We start from the raw sequence: 22219 nt of genomic DNA, 5'->3' as shown, positions 1-22219 counted from the left end.
GCAGCAACGAAATGTATTCTTTGCAGCTGGTGTAATATTTTCGCAGGAGTGTAATCGTTAACATGTTGTTTTTGCAAATGTTTAAAAGGTTGTACACTTGGTTAGAGCAATATTAGCTCTTTGTTTGGCTGATTAAGCTCTGCGCCAGCGAGTCGCCGGATCGTGGAGACCGATCAGGCAGCTCACGTACGTCTACGCTAACGTTCCTTCATCAGCTTGAGTTTACGCCTCCACCGTTCCGTCGAAACGCCCAGCTCGCCTGTGGTTACCGGAGTACCAGACACATTCGGCGCTGCGACAGAATGCTCACAACGCACGCTGCTTCGATAGCTCTCGCTTGGGATCGACTGCCAAGCAGCTGGCGGAGAGTTTCGAGAGGCTTCGCGCGCTCGCTCCTAGAGAACCGGAAGTCGACGACACGACTTGTCATCATGACGCAGAGCCAGTGAAGGCGGAGCTTAGCCCCGATCACTCGGCGAACGAGTTGAGGAGAAAATGCATGACTATGGAGGAGGGTAACTTGTAATCGTCCGTAGCTCTCTTAATATGGGACGCATCACACAAATTGTGGTGCGAATGATTAGCCATGCCCCACGCGTCTACAAGATTTGTCCGAACCGTTTCAGGGGCCCCTTAACGCCTGCTTCACCTCCGCCGCAGATCGGTTCGGCATTACACCAAGATCTCCAGGTCGGCCCACGTGTGGGGACCATGGGTTTTTTGCTTACCACGCCAACAACGGCACGAAAATTTCCTTGGACGGTAGAGGTATACAGCGCAAAAAAGAAAACATAGCGTCTGCACCTCGTATCGGCCACCCTAACAGAATCGACGCGCGACGGAAGCCACAAAGACGCTCTTTCCTAAGTTATCAGAGATGCCGAGGAGGCGCTGACACGCGTGCTCCCTTCCTTAGAAATACCAATGGCTTCCAGGACTTCCCGTTTTGGCTTGTTGCTGTCCTTTCTTTAAAACGGTGGCCTGATAAAAATGGGCTTGACACGCACAGCCTCCGCTGTCAGCCGCTAGGTGTCTACAGTGGTCTGTTCTCTATAGTGTTCCTGTATATGCTCCCTGCGGGAGCATATACAAGAACACTAGTTCTCTAGTCCGCTCATCGAGGCATCGTCCGGTTTATCAGGTATACGTTACAGCGAAGTTTTTTTTTTTTCTGCCTCTTCCACTTTTCTGCTGCTTTCTTGTCTTAAATTATTGTCATCACGCCGGCATTGTCATGTTATTGTCACATCCCTGCTGACCCTTGGCTGCAGTCTTGCGTAATTGGCTAGGGCGTTCCGCTGCTAAGCACGAGATCGGGAGATCAAATCCCGGCCACGGCGGCCGCATTTCTATGGGGGCGAAATGCCGAAACGCCCTGCAGGCGGTGGGATCGGGTGCACCGATCTATTCTAAATGACATTTTCAACAAGGAATTGAAATATTTGAAAAGTGTTAATTGTGCTTAGGTGCTTTATAGAATACTTTCATCATGATATTTCTTGTGGTTATGAAATCTTCATGCGTGTGATTTTCTCGTCCCAAATCTCTCGCGGTGTCTTTTCGCTGAGTCATTCAGAGTAGCGGAAGAACGGCCTTCTATTAACTGAGCTCTTCGTTCTCCGCCTTTTTATTACGTTGTCAGCAAAGACCGGATGCTATAGCGTTTTGGGACACCAACATCCGGAAGAAGCACAAGTGGGGCAAGTCTAGTGGCTGTGGGGTTCCGCTGCTCAGTTCCAGGTCGAGGGCTCGATCACGCTCGCGGCAGCCGCACTTCGATAACGGCCGAAATGCAAAAAAAAAAAACGCTCGTGTATTTAGTTTTAGAAGCGCGCGAAAGAACCCCAGGTGGTCATAATTAACCCGTATTCTCACCGCTACGGCGCGTCTCGTAATCAGATCGTTTCGCTCGCGCACGCAATTGAAGGCCTAGAATTTAATTTCAATTTTTTTTTTTGTTCAAAGAGAAACGGTGCGGCAGGAGCAAGCGACTGCGTGTGCAGACAATTAACTCGAAACATGTCGCGACGCGCGTTCACGAGTTGCAAGTCATGCTCGCTGCCGGAGCCCAACGCGAATGCGAAGGCGGCCACGGAACCGCGAAGGTTCCGTCGGCGGGTTTATAATATCCATAAAACTACGGCGACAGCGCTAACGCCATTGCGTGTCCAAGAACACAGTGGAAGCATGTGGAAGCTTCTAGAACATTCCGAGTTCGGCAACTGTATGCAGGCGGCGTCTTTTTTTTTTTTTATTCCTTTGTTTTTACCATCACCACTGGCGCCGATCACTGTGATAGCAGCGGCGCGGCGGCTAGCTAGCCGGTGACGTAGTTCGATATTAGACCAATGAGAGAAGAAAAGAAATGGCCCAGCGTATCAACGCATGCGCCGAAGAGCTTAGCGTCGCGGGCGTCGTGGCAATATAGCGAGCATCCGATGGCTTGGGCCGCCATTTTACATTTTCTGTCCACTTCGGCGTGGCTCTTATCGGCTGCCTTCTGCGTCGCACCGTACTTCGAGGTCCTGCTGGTCTAAATTACGCGCTAACCGTGGCAGCGCTTGTCCAAGTTGCACGCTGCGCATGTTCTCGCCTTCGGCCGTCTCTGGAAGCACTGGCTTCATGCCCCGGGCCTGCAAAACGTGAGACACGCTTCGAAAGACTTTTTTTCCCCGACCCGCCTCCCGCCTCGGCAATTCCTGTCCCCTCTTTCGAGCTCCCGGAGCGTAAGTGACGGCCAGCCGGCATTTACTACGTTATACTATACGCCAACGACACTCCGGTCGAGCCGGCGCAGCGTGTAAGTCGCGAGTCGTTCCTGCCGGGTCCCCGTTCTTTTGTTTGTGCGCGTTCCCACCCCCCGACGGCGCCTGGACTATCGAACTGTGGACGAACTCTGAGCGTGGCCATTAACCGAGGACCAGCGCGGGAACCCCTCGTCACGGCTAGCGTCGTCCTCTACGAGCTTCGCATCGAGCGTCCTAAACGCTCAAAAGGCATTTCCATTTCGTTTGTGCATTTTTCGAGCTGGTCTAGCTGGCGAGGGTGGCGCAAGCCTTAGAGGAGTTAACTGTCCAGTTGCACTAGCTAGCGCTTACTAGGATGTATGGCTACATCACAAGATAACGTAAGGTTAGTTTTGTTGCTTAGCTGTAAGCCCGAGGTTTCGCGGGCGTGGCTTGCGGCCACACGGGTCTTCTCCGTGCCGGAATCGAAGAGGGCGGGCCACGTGTTGCGGGTGGCAGTGTATAGCTTCAGGTTTTAGCTGGCACAGAGGGTTAGCTAACACTACGCAGGCAACAGCTGATAGCCGTCCTCATACGACTGCGTCAGGGACATGGACCCATCCGTATGGCCTTGCCACCCGACCCCACTATTTCGTGACAAGGTAGCCTGCGTGCGGGAGTGCGCGGACTACCTTGCGGGATCTAGCGAAATGTGGACTCACGGTAGCAAGCGTCATTCGGAAACTGCCTCGCCAGCTATCATGTACTAACCCGCTCTCCGCAGCACCTCGACGCCGGACGTCGCCTGCTGTGTTCGTCGGAGCCGGGCCGGGCATCAGCTGCGGTAAGCGGCCCGTTTCGTTGCCGTTGCTGCTCTTCGCTTTTTCAGTGTGTGTGCTTACTGTGCTCGCTATTTTCCAGAGCGTCACTCGCACCGCCGCACACCGTGTTCTGTCGTCGGTGTGGTCTTGTGGGCCTGGACTACTACGGGTAAGTACCACGTACAGACGCTAGTAGTACTGCGGCTGTGTTATCGAGTGCTTATAAAAAAGTTTTCTTGTCGTTTCAGGATCCCGAGGTCCGCTTTCGAGATTGCGGACCACGAGTAGAAAGGATATCCAGTGCGCTGCTCCACGTTTGCCATCCTCCCAACGTCCCCAACCGGAGATGGCCTTGAGCACCACTTACCGTGGCTGACCGCGTTGGCCCCTTTGCATTTCCACGTCCATGGCGTCCTGCTGGCACGGGGGACTTCGTCTGCTACTACTGGTAAACTTCGCTTAAACGCAATTTGTACTACGACTGTGTCCTATTATTATTATTCACAGTTGGTATTTTTATTCACAGTTGGTATTTTTATTCACAGTTGGTATTTTTATTCTCAGTTGGTATTTTTATTCTCAGTTGGTATTTTTATTCTCAGTTGGTATTTTTATTCTCAGTTGGTATTTTTATTCTCAGTTGGTATTTTTATTCTCAGTTGGTATTTTTATTCTCAGTTGGTATTTTTATTCTCAGTTGGTATTTTTATTCTCAGTTGGTATTTTTATTCTCAGTTGGTATTTTTATTCTCAGTTGGTATTTTTATTCTCAGTTGGTATTTTTATTCTCAGTTGGTATTTTTATTCTCAGTTGGTATTATTATTGTTGTTGCTGCTACTCTAAATACTGCCGCTCTCGACTCGGAGCACAGCAGGCGCGACTACTGCAGTCACAAACGCGCTTAGTAGTAGCTGCAACGCGTAGCCGTTTTTCCTGTTGCTCTCATGCCGTAGCTCATACTGAACGCCATAGCATGTAAAAAATTAAATTACGCGGCTTCCACACCCTATTAGAATCGATGTAAGCGCAGCTTCCTTCACTGTTTGCGTTGATTCACGGTAATTGGCGGTGATTTTTCCCGCCGTATGTTTTCTTCGCTGGTCAGTGCGATGCTCTAGTGCCACGTTCGTGTGATATGCCGCGTTCGTGTGATCCATGTTTAAACGATCGAGACCGGTGACTGCTTCTAACATGAACGGTTTATTGAAGTAGCTCGCGGCATGGAGCCTTTCTCGTGTTATCGGTCTTCGAGTACCTTGAATATATACATGCAGGCTACCGCCTCCCAACTTGCACTGAGATAGGCTTTGGCGGGCTACTTGAGGCACCCTTCAAGAGGGTAGATGTTCGAATATGTTCTGAGGAATCCTTTGTTCCCTTTTCGAAGTAGACAAGCTCTTGTTGTTGGGTCACATCCACGGTAACACATTTCATTTCATTTCATTTTTCAAAATGTTAGTCCCCGCTCCTAACACCGCATCGCCTCTGGACAAGGGTTTCGCTTTTCTCGTTTTGGCTTGACAGTATCTCTTATTTACTTTAGATATTGGCGATGCCATCTCTTCCAAGCTTTCACGAGTTCGCATCTGCTTCGCCATACTGCTTAATCGTTTCCTCTCTATGACGTCGTTTGTCCATTTTGATGCTGCCACGGTCCGCCTGTGTGTGCAGGCGTCAGTGGCATGGCCTCATTAGGTTCGCCTTGCACGTTAGTTAAAGGTCGATTGTTGATTGCTCAACTTCTGCTACAATTGCGCGTGGTTTCTCCACTGTAGTTTTACTTCTCGAGATGATTTCTCGCATCGATGTTGGCAGCCTTCGTGTGAGGAGTTCGTAACACCCCCCCCCCCCTCCCCCCACTCCACGGGGCGCACTCGGCTATTTTCCTGTGGTGTGTACTGCAGTAATCATTCACCCATTCGTGCCAAATAGCTTCAAGCATTTCGTTCTCGGCCTTTGTGAAGGTACTGGCGTTGGTGAATTGGTACTGCTGAATTGCCGGACAGTTTGTTCAAAAAAAAAAAAAGCTGGATATCGAGATGTACATTTGGAGATGACCAAGGACTCCTTTCGTTACCGTGCAGGTGAAAATTACTACGTATTGTTCTACATTGTCGTATTTGTTTTTCCCATAAAGTGTTCCGGTGAAGTAGGCTCCTGTTACTTAATGGCCCCGATTCGTGGACTCTGTACGCCGGGAGGGGAGGCATAACTTAAGTGGCTTAGTCTTGTTGCGCCTCTTTCAGACCGTGCGTTTACTTAAAATGCTTTTTACGCCTTGTAGTCCTTGCAATATTCAGAACATAGCCCGCAGTTGCGCTAGCGTTTTTTGAAATCGGCCGTGCAATATTTGATTAACGTGAGGTATCGGCGCTTTCGTGAAATACCCGTCCTTTGGAAATACGAGGATGTGCCGGCTTTGATTCCCGGCTGCAGTGCAAGAGTCCTTTCTGTTTTGCGACCCCTTTGCTGTATAAGTAGACTTGTCCATTTATTTTAATCGATTTAGCGTTTGAGTCAGCATAGCCAGTTGGCTGCCTGAATTGCACTTTGTGATATCCACTATGTCTCTGCAGTTCTCTTTTCCTGTTGTTGTGGTCTTGCGGTGTCTATGAACCTGAATACACATGCTGTTACTCTTATATGCCGCCCATATGACAAATAACTTTGGGTTTTCAATATTTGTTTTTTTTTTGTTTTTGTTTTTTTTTGTGCAGGTGTGACATTGCTTTCCGTGTTGATCGTCCGTTTGTACATTCGTGTGAATCACGTTTGGTCTTTCCGCCTCCAGATGTAACTCATTCGGGACCATGCCACCATGTTTTTCGAGTCCTCGAACGTCTTTGCCTTTATACCACGTGGTGTGTAGATCGGCCAGATTGTCTTCACCTTGAATGAACGACTCGCTGTTTTGTACTGTTTTTCCTTATTTCTGCGACTCTGTTAAGAAATGTTTCCCCTTTGCTTCTCCTTTTGATTCAATCAAGTATAACAAAGTCCGTCAAGCAGGCTGCTTCCTGAATTCTTCCGCTAAAGTGACTTTCAGTGTAGACGCCTAGTCTTGATGCTGTCGCCGCTGCCATTAGCTCAAGTCTTGCTGAACTTGGATTTTATTGGAGCTACGCCGCTTTTCGTTGCCGGTAGCCTTGACTCTTTGTTCCATCAATTTACATGACTGCCAAGTATACTGCCGCTTCGTATGCTGTTGGACACGCGTCGGTTAACACGTGCAGCTTGTATGCTTGTAATATTTGATCCTTGCTTGTGTAGTATTGGAGAACTAGCACTAGCAATTCCTTCGTATTAGACAAGTCCCTCCACTTTTTACCTCTTGCTGAATTCTTTCCCCAGCTTCAACCTTCAGAACCATGGCTGCTTAATTTTGTGCTTGCTTTAATTGTTTTGGTTTGCACCGACGGATCTTGCGGTGCTCAACCAGTGTTGTCTAGACTGCCATCAGTCTGTTTTAGTTAGCGTTCTGCCAGTAATCTGCCTATGACAATCTGCGTCTGCGGGCAGTCACATGGCGTCAGTTGCAGTCTCGGTTCAGTCATCCGCCACTTGTGGCTGTAGTTTAGCTTTCTCGTTGAATTTCTGATTTGAAGCAGGTATACAAAGATGCCGCGTCAACTTGTAGATCTTCTATTACACTTGCTGATTTTTCCCGCTCTGCTAGTCACTTTGACAACATTAACTTGAATTTGTCGTCTCATCCGAACAAACCAATCTTCAGCCTTTCCTGTCGTATCATATTAGCACCTATTTTGCTATTCCAACTTCAGTAAATGTCCGCTGGCTTCCCCTATCAAAGAAAAACCCGCACTGTCTGCCAACTTTCTTTCGCCCTGTACATGTTAAAGCTGCCTGCAAAAGAGCAAAATTGTGCTTTGCATATTGAGTTACATGTAGATTAGCCGTCGTCGCTTCTGCTAGTTTTGTTGTGATCTGCCCTGCCTTTTCTTGCCTCACTGTTAAGCACGCTAGTATAGCATGAGCTTCTTCGCACTGCTTGCCTTTTACTCTTGCTCTACAAATATGTGCAATGTATTTAGGCCGGGTGCATCTGAAACATGCTGTGTTCTGAGTGAGAATGGCCTTTTTTTCCGCAGTCATTGGAATGTTCCGACGACAGTCCTCAGTTGCGTGGTTCTGCGTGCAGCAATATCTTTTTACTAGCACTGCCTTTCCCACGATCATTACGTGTGATCGACACGGTGTACATCAGCGTATTTCTGATGCAAGGGTACATTGAAACCAACCCAGGACCAGACCTTAAGCTGATCGCTAAGGAACTTGAAACTACTGTCGATATCAAGGGCCAAGGAAAATAGATTGATTAGAAGAATTGAACTTGTTGAAGTTGCAAACAAAATTTGATGCTTGCGAAATCTAGGTTATTAGTATCAAATCAAAAATTTTATTCATCTTCATTTGGTACATAGGTTTTCATTTCCTGTCCAACCTAAGCACAGCGTGCTTGTTGGTTGTTCAGGCAGCACAGGGCATCGTCGAACGTGTACCACAAAACAATGAAGTGAGGCATACTAGTACATACTAACCATATTATACAAAACTATAGAGACATAATGACTACAACTCGAGCAAAATTAAAAATAAGTAAATAAATAAAGGACATCATAATAGCTTGGCAATGAGCCATACGACAACTCGCAGAATATTTAAGGAGCAAATCTAGGAAAGCAACCTTCCACATGCAAGAGGCCATCAGTGATTTATATGCAATGATGAGCACCATTTCCTTATTGATTTAGTCATTTTTCGTTTAGTTTTTAAATTTCCAAGCGCTTCTGCAAGTTCATTAAATATCTGTGGCACATAATATCCCCTTACTTTTTCCCGTAATGTGTAAAGCATCGTGGCTTAATGTATGTTTCTGTCTTTCTTAGGGCAACGTTTTTCTTGACAGGTACTTTGAAATCCTTTGCATAGTAATGACGTGCGAGCACAGTGTAATAAAATAGTTCACGCATTTCCAGTATGCCAAGCCTATTGTATTGTTCCTCCTTGTTAGCCTGTTGCAGCACAGTTCCGTAGGTTACGTTGTTTACTATTCTTTTAATTATGCGGTTTATGGCTCCCATTTTGTGATCAGAACAAGTTCCATACAATGCAATACCGTAGGTTATAATAGATTCAGCCAGCGCCATGTATATGGTGCGCCTCAAGTGCATCGAAGTTTTACCTCTTAGGTTGTACATCATCGCAGACACAGCTCTAAGCCTGTTACATATATACTGCACATGATCATTCCATGTTATATGCTCATCAAATATTATTCCGAGATGCTTAATTGCATGTTCAAATGGTATAGCATTACATGTGCACGGTATATGGAATGAATGAAATGATTCAAACAGAAGTATGAATGGAATGATTCAAACAAAAGAATCGACAATGTTCTAGTGCACGTACCACAACGTTTACCCACCTGCACAATGTAGGTGAGGGGATTAGCTTGCGACTTGAGTGCAGGTAGCGCTGCCATGCCCGGTCATCACGGCGTTGACGGTGCGGCATTTTCAAGTTAGGAGGTATGGTTGCGCTGTTTCGATACGTGCAGAGTGGTCCACACAGGTAGCCGTTCAGAGTCGTACCGCTTAATCCGACGAAAGGTGTGGCGGGGAGCAGCATGTGGCCATGTGCTCTCGCGCAGCCAGTCTCATCGCACAGCACCGCTTGTTCCAAGCGCGCTGAATGATGTGGCGCAAACATCAGCTACAAAACGCATAACTGGTTCATTACAAGGTGCGTGCTGGTAGCACTTCCATGCCTTATTGAACAAGCAACTAAACCAGCGATTAAGATGTGTACACAGTGCGAATAAGTGCACAGGACTGTGCTGGTTGAGTCGCTTGATAGCAAAACGAGCATCGTCCTGTGCTCTTCTTTGCTGTGTATGCGCCTGGTTAACTGGGTTGATTCCTCGTTCGATACGTGCCAACTCCCCCATCACTTAGCCCCACTGCATCCATGTCTTATTGTTCCAGAATCTTGACCTCTGCTTTCGATTGCAGCCCACGTGTAAGATGGATATCCAGCGCGCTGCTCCACGTTTGCCATCCTCCCAACGTCCTCATCAGGAGATGGCCTCGAGCACCGCTCGCACCGTGGCCGACCGTTCCCCTTGGCCGGTGCGGTCTCCCTGGCAGAGGAGATTGCTCATCGCCCTGCTTTGCTACGGGCAAGTACCACACACAGGCGACTCGTACTACGGCTGTGTCCTCGAGTGGTCGAAAAATAAGCCTTATCGCTTGAGCTCGTTTCAGATTCACCTTCCCTTTCGTTACATAAATGTGTTTCATCGCTCGGACAGGTACACGACAAAGGAAATGGAATACGAGGAAAACCAGGGAATACAAATGCTTGTCGGTACCCGACTAGGTCCGGTTCCTCAATGTCTTGCAAACTCGAGCAACTGTAACATACCATTTTCACTGAAACAAAACTTGATCAAGTGCATAAAAAAGCACATTTCACTTCACTTATCTAGACTAGCAATTCATAAACAAGCATGGAGTGCGTTTACTTTCTGGTAATTGTAATTCAAGACATCACATGACTAAACAACGCTTGGCATTCTTAAAGGAATTATTAGGCTTTCCTTGCCTAACTGTTAATTGCGTAAATTTGGATAACCCAGGAAAAAGAACCTGGTATATAAAAAGCAAGGAAATAAATCCAATCTTTATACTACGTAATCCCAGTGGAAACAATAATATACTTTCCTCGAATGTGTATTGATATGGTGTAAATTCGGAGTTACTGATATTATTGGTGCTTTCTACCGGCCGCCCGATATGTCTGATGGATTCTCGGGTGAATTCCATAGAATACTCAGCGACTTGCATGTGCGTTTTCCTAACTCTATTTTCCTCGTATTTGGAGATTTTAATTTTCCAAGCATTGAATGGTCCACTCTGTGTTAATTCCAGTGATAAAGAAGCCCACACCTTTCTTCATTCCTGCTTAGATTTTTCTTTTGCTCAACTTATTACTAGTCCTACCCGTCGCTCCGCTACCACGGCTAATATCCTTGATCTTGTCCTAACAAATAACCCGGACGTTCTTTCTGATATACTGCATTTAAATGGTTTATCCGATCACGACATTATCACTGGGTGCATGACTCGTACATTTACTGAAAAGAAAGCTACCATTAAGCGAATTCATTGCTACAATCGCGCGAATTTTGAGATGATCAACTCGGAACTAAACACCTTCTCTGAAAGCTTCCTGGCTCAGTATTCATCACGCTCAATCGAATTAAACTGGCTGTCATTCAAAACCACCTTGTCTCACCTTGTTAAGTATGTGCCAATCATCACCATCCGACATCATAAAAATTCACCTTCGTTCACACATCGTCTTCGTCTTAATAAGAAAAACGTTTGTACCGCCAAGCAATGACCACACGTCTCCTGTCATCATGGAACAAGTACAAAAATTGTGATAAAGCGTATCAGTCCCTGTTTAAAACAACCCGTCGTAATTTCTTCACTCACGACCTGTCTACTATGTTAACCAATAATTCTCATAGATTCTGGCGCATTATCAATCCGAGTTCCTATCCTGATATAGTACTAATTAATGCTGACGGACAACCAGTCACTGAAACTGAGTGTTCGCAGCTTCTAAACGATGCATTTTCATCAGTGTTCACCAATGAAGATATAACTTCTTCGCCTATATTAGAGCCATTGCCTAACACTTCCATGCCAGAAATTGTCATCAGTGATTCTGGTATTCTTGTCCTGTTGAATAACCTCAAAACTACTACTAGCTCTGATCATCTTGGTTTCAATAACAAGGTACTTAAAAACGCTTTAAACATTTTTCAAGTGTTATCAGCCATGTTTTCACAATCATTATCAACTGGCATTATTCCTCTTTACTGGCGAATAGCTAAAGTAATGCCAATATTTAAATCGGGTGATCGCTCTGTCCCACTTAACTATCGTCCTATCTCGTTAACTAGCACCATATGTAGACTTCTCGAGCACGTCATACACGCACAAGTCATCAACTACCTAGAAGACCATGATATCATCTTCAAGTACCAGCACGGTTTTCGCAAGGGTCATTCATGCGACACTCAGCTCGCCGGATTTACTAACGATATATTTTCCGCACTTAACGAAGGATTCCAAGTTGACGCAGTGTTTCTTGACTTCTCTAAAGCTTTTGATCGCGTTCCTCATCACAGGCTTCTAATCAAATTAACACACTTACATATTCACCCAAACGTTCTTGCATGGATTAAAGATTTTCTCTCCAACAGACAATTTACCTGTGCTAATGGCTGTAACTGTTCTGTTCCTTTAACATCTGGAGTCCCCCAGGGCAGCGTCCTCGGTCCCCTACTTTTCTTAATTTTCATTAATGATCTACCCAAATGTGTCTCATCTTGAATTCGATTATTCGCAGATGATTGTGTTATATATCGTAATATTAGTAATGACGCTGACCGACTTTCCTTACAAACTGATCTTGATGCTGTGACCGCTTGGTGCTCTTCGTGGTTAATGTCTTTAAATACATCCAAAACCCAGCTAATGTCATTTACCAACCGTTCCATTCGTCTTCTTACCACCTACTTTCTCAATAATGCTAGAGTAGAACTTGCGCCAACTTACAAGTATCTTGGCCTTCATCTTCAGTCTGACCTAACTTGGCATTACCATATTAACACCGTCTTAGCATCAGCTAACCGAGCACTCGGTCTTCTTAAGCGTAACCTCAAGCACGCACCTTCTCACTTAAAAATAACTTGCTTATACCACGCTGATCCGCCCAAAAATTGAATATGCTTCTGCCATATGGGATCCCGATCAAGCATACATAATCAACAACATTGAATCTTTGCAAAACCGTGCTGTTCGCTTCATCTTTTCCGATTATTCACTCTTCACCAGCGTCAAATCGTTAAAACAACGTGCCGAGTTGGAATCACTATCACGTCGACGGCAGTATGCTCTCCTAACCTTATTTCATAAACTTTATCACCATTCCACGCTTCACGGAGACTTCTTTTCACCACCCCCTGCAGTTTTCCCGCGCCGTGACCACGCTAACAAAATAAAACGCATAATGTGCCGCTCGTCGCTCTACGCAAAATCATTTATTCCTCGCACAATACTAGAACGGAATAACCTACCATCACGCATAGCTACTGAAGTTAACCTACCATCTTTCCAAATTTTGTTGCAAGAAAACGGTTAGTGGTAGCATATTAGATATTACTTGTGCCTATGTGCACATATTAACATATTTAAAATGTTCCTGTGTATATTTCATGTTTGTCCCCCCCCCCCCCCATTTAATACCCTCATGTCAGGGCCCTTAGGGGTAATGTAAATAAAAAAAAATAAAAATGGTCCCTCAACCGACGTCTCTAAAGTAGCTTGTTGAAATGTGTCTGGGACTTCGCTTGCTATATTACAAACATTCGAGATAGCGGGGCTCAAAGAGACAGATAAAACGGGAAAGGCAGGGTGGTTCACCGGAGGAGAAAATCGGGTTAGCTACCCTACGCTGGGGAAAGAGGGGAGGTAAAGTGATGAGTAGAGATAAAGAAAGGAGCACAGACATACAATCACAGTTGGTCACTGTCGCCGCACACTGCACAGCACAGTAGCAGTTGCAGCACTATGAACATGCTACAGCCGCTTGTCCAATTATGTAACCCTTAAAAACTGCAACAGTGCCCTCGTCGCCCTCGGCTGCGATGGCTTGTGATGGCGGCATTGTAAAATAAGTCCCTCTGTTAGAGGTTAACGCTGTCTGCCAGAATGTGTGCTTCGATTTTCAAGTTTTCGTGGATCTCTTAACCTCAGTATTAATGTCGTCCTTCAGCACGTGTGGTTGGCTTGCATATGGCAATTTGTACCAATCGCAAGAATCCCTGGCAGTCCGTTGTGCGGCAACATTGGAGCGAATGGAAATTTTTTTACGTCGCTCGCCTTTTAATTTTAGCACTAGAAGTTGTGTCACATATGCCAATATAGTACTGCATCTGTGACCGTTTCGAAGGTGGACTTGACCTGATTCTAGCTGGTATTTAGTCTCATCCTTCCTATAGCACGTGTTATGCGGGACAGCTTCACGTTTAAACTTTTAACATGCTCATTGGAGATGGTCATGAAAAACGTCAATATTGTTTTTCCGCTCTGTATGATAAATTCATTAATATGATAATTTATTGATGTCCTATTGAACCTCGTTCACATCCGGCAACTTTGGCAACTCTCTTAACCACCTGTTTGCTTATCTCTTAAGTCATCACCAGAAAAACGACTGATATCATCCGCGTACAAAACCTTTCTTTTTCCTGTTTGTGTAATTGTAGCGATATTTACCTATAAAGCAAAAATAAGATCGACGCTAAAATATGCTTGTCGTATACCTTTAGTCGCTCACATTAGCTTGGTGGTTGATGCACCCGTGAGTTTAGACGATAGGCTCTAATTAAGCGCAGCCCGCACCCACTAATCTTGTAAGGAAACGTACTGCTAATTACTTACTGTTCGACTGAATCGAAGGCCTTTCTTACGTCGAGAAATATTCCTACTGCTTACAACTTTTGTTCCGTATCTTTGTTTCCTTCATTTGCAATATTGATAGCTCGGCTGCCCTGTTCCAAACTCAACTGGTGTCGCGAAATTTCTTCCATGCTTTTTTTTACGAGCGTGGTAAATCTTTTTTTTTTTTTGTAGTACGCTTTCGGATGCTCTAGTGAACATTCTCGGTTGGGATATTGTCCTTTCAGGATCCCGACGTCTGCTTTCGATTGAGGCCCACGAATTGGAAGGTTACTCGTACTGGGGCCAACGCCGTTTCTTAATTTACATTCCCTCACCCATGGCGTCCTGCTGGCAGTCGGAACCACGCTCCTCGCCCGCCACTACTGGTGAGTATCGCGTACTGACTGCTCGTACTTCGTCTCTGACCTTGAGTGGTTAGAATTTGCGCCTAGCAAGAAAGCATCACGTGGAGTACCTAACACCGTACAAGACTAGAGTGAACATTTTTAAATGCTCTTTCTTTCCGTGCACATTAACTCTCCCCTCCCTACTGATCTGCTTACCAGTATAGATGCCTTTTACAATATCGCTTGACAGTTGCAGATTTGTTTACTGTACCTGCTATGTGTCATTCTTCACATATTCTGTTCACTGCAATGTAATCTGCTGTGCGTTTGTAGTTATTGTTGCCGTTTTGTGTTGCCCCACCTGCTAGGATCTATTTAGGGTCTGCGGTATGTTGTAAATAAATAAGCACTGTTTTCGCTTTTCAGATGGCCGTTTTTGACGGGGGTGAGCGAGGAGGACATTCGAGGCAGAGTTGCCAAAAGGTGGGGAATTAACCTTATTATAAATTCTTGTAATGAAAAACGTGGTCATTTTTTCTTTCACGTCAAAGACGTTTTTCTTTGCTTTAGTGTGTTGTAATGTACGAATACGGGTAATAGTAGTTTACATTAGTAGACAACTGTAGTCAAAGCGACATGCCTGAATTATTACACGGACGCTATTTTGCGCGATTTCTAAATCTCATCTCTTATGTGGCCAAATTCGGTTAAGCTTTCTGCAGCTGATTGCAAGTTGCAAATATAGACATTACAAGAGCCGCACGTAAGCGACCTTGGTCACCTTTGTGGCGATTGCAGTGCGGGTAAGTCTAAATCTTGGAAGTTTTAGCAAAGCTGTTTGGAGGATCCTTTGTTACAGAGCGGAATTGCTCCACTGAAGGGTGAAGACCGCTAGCTTCATACGTATTGTGCCATCATGTGTTCAGACGAAACATGGCCGCGTGTAACAAACTGAACATTCCGTAATGTTTATTTCTTTATTTTCTAAGCCAAGTGTAATGCTTGAACCATGCCGATTAGGCACGGGAAGTGTAGCTTGTAATTTAGATAGTTTTCTTGACTCGTATAATACATTGCTTGAAGGCATTAATAGCTGACAATAACTGTCTGAGGTCTGAAAGGCATTTTACCAAGGAACTGTACTTGTTATCGACATGTTCCTTTTTTCTTCTGCTTGCCACTAAAGCACACATTTCGGACTCCATCGTTCTTGTTTATAGTTTTCTTGTCGAACGGGTTTTAGTTGTAAGTCAGCTGCAAAGAATTTAGCCGCAGATTCTCAAAGCGAATTTCTCGCATTTGTATAGTGGTTTTTGGACAAATGTTGTCCTAGCGTTCGGAAAAATTCCGCCCTCATGTGTGGCAAAAGTACACGTAAAATTTGGGCAGCGCAAGTTTCTGCTCAAAATTCTACGTATTTTCTTGCCTCCGTTCCAGATCGGATGCTTTTGAGCAACAATCGTTCCACGTTTGCACATCGGCCACCGACGGGACATCCAAGTCTGAGCCTCGCCACGAACCCACAACCTGCGCGGCAACCCCTCGTCACGGCTAGCGTCGTCCTCTACGAGCTTCGCATCGAGCGTCCTAAACGCTCACCAGGCATTTGTATTTGCTTTGTTCATTTTTCTGGGTGGTCTAGCTGGCGAGGGTGGCGCAAGCCTTAGAGAAGTTAACTGTCCCGTTGCACTAGCTAGCGCTTACTAGGATGTATGGCTACATCACAAGATAACGTAAGGTTAGTTTTGTTGCTTAGCTGTAAGCCCGAGGTTTCGCGGGCGTGGCTTGCGGCCACACAGGTCTTCTCCGTGCCGGAATCGAAGAGGACGGGCCACGTGTTGCGGGTGGCAGTGTATAGCTTCAGATTTTAGCTGGCACAGAGGGTTAGCTAACACTACGCAGGCAACAGCTGATAGCCGTCCTCATACGACTGCGTCAGGGACATGGACCCATCCGTATGGCCTTGCCACCCGACCCCACTATTTCGTGACAAGGTAGCCTGCGTGCGGGAGTGCGCGGACTACCTTGCGGGATCTAGCGAAATGTGGACTCACGGTAGCAAGCGTCATTCGGAAACTGCCTCGCCAGCTATCATGTACTAACCCGCTCTACGCAGCAGCTCTACGCCGGACGTCGCCTGCTGTGTTCGTCGGAGCCGGGCCGGGCATCAGCTGCGGTAAGCGGCCCGTTTCATTGTCGTTGTTGCTGTTCGTTTTTCGGCGTGTGTGCTTACTGTGCTCGCTATTTTCCAGAGTGTCACTCGCACCGCCGCACACCGTGTTCTGTCGTCGGTGTGGTCTTGTGGGCCTGGACTACTGCGGGTAAGTAACACGTACAGACACCAGTAGTAGTACTATACGGCTGTGTTCTCGAGTGCTTAAAAAAAGTTTTGTTGTCGTTTCAGGATCCCGAGGTCCGCTTTCGAGATTGCGGACCACGAGTAGAAAGGATATCCAGTGTGCTGCTCCACGTTTGCCATCCTCCCAACGTCCCCAACCGGAGATGGCCTTGAGCACCACTTACCGTGGCTGACCGCGTTGGCCCCTTTGCATTTCCACGTCCATGGCGTCCTGCTGGCACGGGGGACTTCGTCTGCTACTACTGGTAAACTTCGCTTAAACGCAATTTGTACTACGACTGTGTCCTATTATTATTATTCACAGTTGGCATTTTTATTCACAGTTGGCATTTTTATTCACAGTTGGCATTTTTATTCACAGTTGGTATTTTTATTCACAGTTGGTGTTTTTATTCACAGTTGGTGTTTTTATTCACAGTTGGTGTTTTTATTCACAGTTGGTGTTTTTATTCTCAGTTGGTGTTTTTATTCTCAGTTGGTGTTTTTATTCTCAGTTGGTGTTTTTATTCTCAGTTGGTGTTTTTATTCTCAGTTGGTGTTTTTATTCTCAGTTGGTGTTTTTTTTCTCAGTTGGTGTTTTTATTCTCAGTTGGTGTTATTATTGTTGTTGCTGCTACTCTAAATACTGCCGCTCTCGACTCGGAGCACAGCAGGCGCGACTACTGCAGTCACAAACGCGCTTAGTAGTAGCTGCAACGCGTAGCCGTTTTTCCTGTTGCTCTCATGCCGTAGCTCATACTGAACGCCATAGCATGTAAAAAATTCAATTACGCGGCTTCCACACCCTATTAGAATCGATGTAAGCGAAGCTTCCTTCACTGTTTGCGTTGATTGACGGTAATTGGCGGTGATTTTTCCCGCCGTATGATTTCTTCGCTGGTCAGTGCGATGCTCTAGTGCCACGTTCGTGTGATATGCCGCGTTCGTGTGATCCATGTTTAAACGATCGAGACCGGTGACTGCTTCTAACATGAACGGTTTATTGAAGTAGCTCGCGGCATGGAGCCTTTCTCGTGTTATCGGTCTTCGAGTACCTTGAATATATACATGCAGGCTACCGCCTCCCAACTTGCACTGAGATAGGCTTTGGCGGGCAACTTGAGGCACCCTTCAAGAGGGTAGATGTTCGAATATGTTCTGAGGTATCCTTTGTTCCCTTTTCGAAGTAGACAAGCTCTTGTTGTTGGGTTACATCCACGGTAACACATTTCATTTCATTTCATTTCATTTTTCAAAATGTTAGTCCCCGCTCCTAACACCGCATCGCCTCTGGACAAGGGTTTCGCTTTTCTCGTTTTGGCTTGACAGTATCTCTTATTTACTTTAGATATTGGCGATGCCATCTCTTCCAAGCTTTCACGAGTTCGCATCTGCTTCGCCATACGGCTTAATCGTTTCCTCTCTATGACGTCGTTTGTCCATTTTGATGCTGCCACGGTCCGCCTGTGTGTGCAGGCGTCAGTGGCATGGCCTCATTAGGTTCGCCTTGCACGTTAGTTAAAGGTCGATTGTTGATTGCTCAACTTCTGCTACATTTGCGTGGTTTCTCCACTGTAGTTTTACTTCTCGAGATGATTTCTCGCATCGATGTTGGCAGCCTTCGTGTGAGGAGTTCGTAACACCCCCCCCCCCCCCCCCCCCCCCCCCACTCCACGGGGCGCACTCGGCTATTTTCCTGTGGTGTGTACTGCAGTAATCATTCACCCATTCGTGCCAAATAGCTTCAAGCATTTCGTTCTCGGCCTTTGTGAAGGTACTGGCGTTGGTGAATTGGTACTGCTGAATTGCCGGACAGTTTGTTCAAAAAAAAAAAAGCTGGATATCGACATGTACATTTGGAGATGACCAAGGACTCCTTTCGTTACCGTGCAGGTGAAAATTACTACGTATTGTTCTACATTGTCGTATTTGTTTTTCGCATAAAGTGTTCCGGTGAAGTAGGCTCCTGTTACTTAATGGCCCCGATTCGTGGACTCTGTACGCCGGGAGGGGAGGCATAACTTAAGTGGCTTAGTCTTGTTGCGCCTCTTTCAGACCGTGCGTTTACTTAAAATGCTTTTTACGCCTTGTAGTCCTTGAAATATTCAGAACATAGCCCGCAGTTGCGCTAGCGTTTTTTGAAATCGGCCGTGCAATGTTTGATTAACGTGAGGTATCGGCGCTTTCGTGAAATACCCGTCCTTTGGAAATACGAGGATGTGCCGGCTTTGATTCCCGGCTGCAGTGCAAGAGTCCTTTCTGTTTTGCGACCCCTTTGCTGTATAAGTAGACTTGTCCATTTATTTTAATCGATTTAGCGTTTGAGTCAGCATAGCCAGTTGGCTGCCTGAATTGCACTTTGTGATATCCACTATGTCTCTGCAGTTCTCTTTTCCTGTTGTTGTGGTCTTGCGGTGTCTATGAACCTGAATACACATGCTGTTACTCTTATATGCCGCCCATATGACAAATAACTTTGGGTTTTCAATATTTGTTTTTTTTTTGTTTTTGTTTTTTTGTGCAGGTGTGGCATTGCTTTCCGTGTTGATCGTCCGTTTGTACATTCGTGTGAATCACGTTTGGTCTTTCCGCCTCCAGATGTAACTCATTCGGGACCATGCCACCATGTTTTTCGAGTCCGCGATCGTCTTTGCCTTTATACCACGTGGTGTGTAGATCGGCCAGATTGTCTTCACCTTGAATGAACGACTCGCTGTTTTGTACTGTTTTTCCTTATTTCTGCGACTCTGTTAAGAAATGTTTCCCTTTTGCTTCTCCTTTTGATTCAATCAAGTATAACAAAGTCCGTCAAGCAGGCTGCTTCCTGAATTCTTCCGCTAAAGTGACTTTCAGTGTAGACGCCTAGTCTTGATGCTGTCGCCGCTGCCATTAGCTCAAGTCTTGCTGAACTTGGATTTTATTGGAGCTACGCCGCTTTTCGTTGCCGGTAGCCTTGACTCTTTGCTCCATCAGTTTACATGACTGCCAAGTATACTGCCGCTTCGTATGCTGTGGGACACGCGTCGGCTAACACGTGCAGCTTTTATGCTTGTAATATTTGATCCTTGCTTGTGTAGTATTGGAGAACTTCTAGCACTACCAGTTCCTTCGTATTAGACATCAAGTCCCTCCACTTTTTACCTCTTGCTGAATTTCCCCAGCTTCAACCTTCAGAACCATGGCTGCTTAATTTTGTGCTTGCTTTAATTGTTTTGGTTTGCACCGATGGATCTTGCGGTGCTCAACCAGTGTTGTCTAGACTGCCATCAGTCTGTTTTAGTTAGCGTTCTGCCAGTAAACTGCCTATGACAATCTGCGTCTGTGGGCAGTCCTATGGCGTCAGTTGCAGTCTCGGTTCAGTCATCCGCCACTTGTGGCTGTAGTTTAGTTTTCTCGTTGAATTTCTGATTTGAAGCAGGTATTGTAGATCTTCTGTTACACTTGCTGATTTTTCTCGCTCTGCTAGTCACTTTGACAACGTTAACTTGAATTTGTCGTCTCATCCGAACAAACCAATCTTCAGCCTTTCCTGGCGTATCATATTAGCACCTATTTTGCTATTCCAACTTCAGTAAATGTCCGCTGGCTTCCCCTATCAAAGAAAAATCCGCACTCTCTGCCAACTTTCTTTCGCCCTATACATGTTAAAGCTGCCTGCAAAAGAGCAAAATTGTGCTTTGCATATTGAGTTACATGTAGATTACCCGTCGTCGCTTCTGCTAGTTTTGTTGTGATCTGCCCTGCCTTTTCTTGCCTCACTGTTAAGCACGCTAGTCTAGCATGAGCTTCTTCGCACTGCTTGCCTTTTACTCTTGCTCTACAAATATGTGCAATGTATTTAGGCCGGGTGCATCTGAAACATGCTGTGTTCTGAGTGAGAATGGCCTTTCTTTCCGCCGTCATTGGAATGTTCCGACGACAGTCCTCAGTTGCGTGGTTCTGCGTGCAGCAATATCTTTTTACTAGCACTGCCTTTCCCACGATCATTACGTGTGATCGACACGGTGTACATCAGCGTATTTCTGATGCAAGGGTACATTGAAACCAACCCAGGACCAGACCTTAAGCTGATCGCTAAGGAACTTGAAACTACTGTCGATATCAAGGGCCAAGGAAAATAGATTGATTAGAAGAATTGAACTTGTTGAAGTTGCAAACAAAATTTGATGCTTGCGAAATCTAGGTTATTAGTATCAAATCAAATAAAAAATTTTATTCATCTTCATTTGGTACATAGGTTTTCATTTCCTGTCCAACCTAAGCACAGCGTGCTTGTTGGTTGTTCAGGCAGCACAGGGCATCATCGAACGTGTACCACAAAACAATGAAGTGAGGCATACTAGTACATACTAACCATATTATACAAAACTATAGAGACATAATGACTACAACTCGAGCAAAATTAAAAATAAGTAAATAAATAAAGGACATCATAATAGCTTGACAATGAGCCATACGACAACTCGCAGAATATTTAAGGAGCAAATCTAGGAAAGCAACCTTCCACATGCAAGAGGCCATCAGTGATTTATATGCAATGATGAGCACCATTTCCTTATTGATTGTCATTTTTCGTTTAGTTTTTAAATTTCCAAGCGCTTCTGCAAGTTCATTAAATATCTGTGGCACATAATATCCCCTTACTTTTTCCCGTAATGTGTAAAGCATCGTGGCTTAATGTATGTTTCTGTCTTTCTTAGGGCAACGTTTTTCTTGACAGGTACTTTGAAATCCTTTGCATAGTAATGACGTGCGAGCACAGTGTAATAAAATAGTTCACGCATTTCCAGTATGCCAAGCCTATTGTATTGTTCCTCCTTGTCAGCCTGTTGCAGCATAGTTCCGTAGGTTACACTGTTTACTATTCTTTTAATTATGCGGTTTATGGCTCCCATTTTGTGATCAGAACAAGTTCCATACAATGCAATACCGTAGGTTATAATGGCTTCAGCCAGCGCCATGTATATGGTGCGCCTCAAGTGCATCGAAGTTTTACCTCTTAGGTTGTACATCATCGCAGACACAGCTCTAAGCCTGTTACATATATACTGCACATGATCATTCCATGTTATATGCTCATCAAATATTATTCCGAGATGCTTAATTGCATGTTCAAATGGTATAGCATTACATGTGCACGGTATATGGAATGAATGAAATGATTCAAACAAAAGAAGTATGAATGGAATGATTCAAACAAAAGAATCGACAATGTTCTAGTGCACGTACCACAACGTTTACCCACCTGCACAATGTAGGTGAGGGGATTAGCCTGCGACTTGAGTGCAGGTAGCGCTGCCATGCCCGGTCATCACGGCGTTGACGGTGTGGCATTTTCAAGTTAGGAGGTATGGTTGCGCTGTTTCGATACGTGCAGAGTGGTCCACACAGGTAGCCGTTCAGAGTCGTACCGCTTAATCCGACGAAAGGTGTGGCGGGGAGCAG

General features: G+C 45.5%; 1 long non-coding RNA gene across 5 annotated transcripts in view; it reads left to right on the top strand.

Moving 5' to 3' along the window:
• The first annotated feature begins 1737 nt into the window (after positions 1–1737).
• LOC135896328 (uncharacterized) overlaps positions 1738–22219 on the top strand; it is a 41367-nt gene continuing 20885 nt past the window's right edge. For 2 of the 5 annotated variants that reach the window (XR_010562674.2, XR_010562671.2), the window contains exons 1-9: positions 1761–3570; positions 3648–3716; positions 3796–3995; positions 9584–9750; positions 14335–14475; positions 14863–14919; positions 15874–16612; positions 16689–16757; positions 16841–17040. This is a non-coding gene — a long non-coding RNA (uncharacterized lncRNA). Of the gene's footprint in view, positions 3571–3647; positions 3717–3795; positions 3996–9583; positions 9751–14334; positions 14476–14862; positions 14920–15873; positions 16613–16688; positions 16758–16840; positions 17041–22219 lie in introns of all 5 variants that reach the window. The other 3 variants (XR_010562673.2, XR_010562672.2, XR_010562675.2) reach the window with 2 other exon arrangements.

The sequence above is a fragment of the Dermacentor albipictus genome, chromosome 6 (genome assembly GCF_038994185.2).
Source record: "Dermacentor albipictus isolate Rhodes 1998 colony chromosome 6, USDA_Dalb.pri_finalv2, whole genome shotgun sequence".
Lineage (NCBI taxonomy): Eukaryota > Metazoa > Arthropoda > Arachnida > Ixodida > Ixodidae > Dermacentor > Dermacentor albipictus.
Note: the sequence above shows the minus strand (reverse complement) of the source record. Positions and strands in the feature narration are given on the sequence as shown.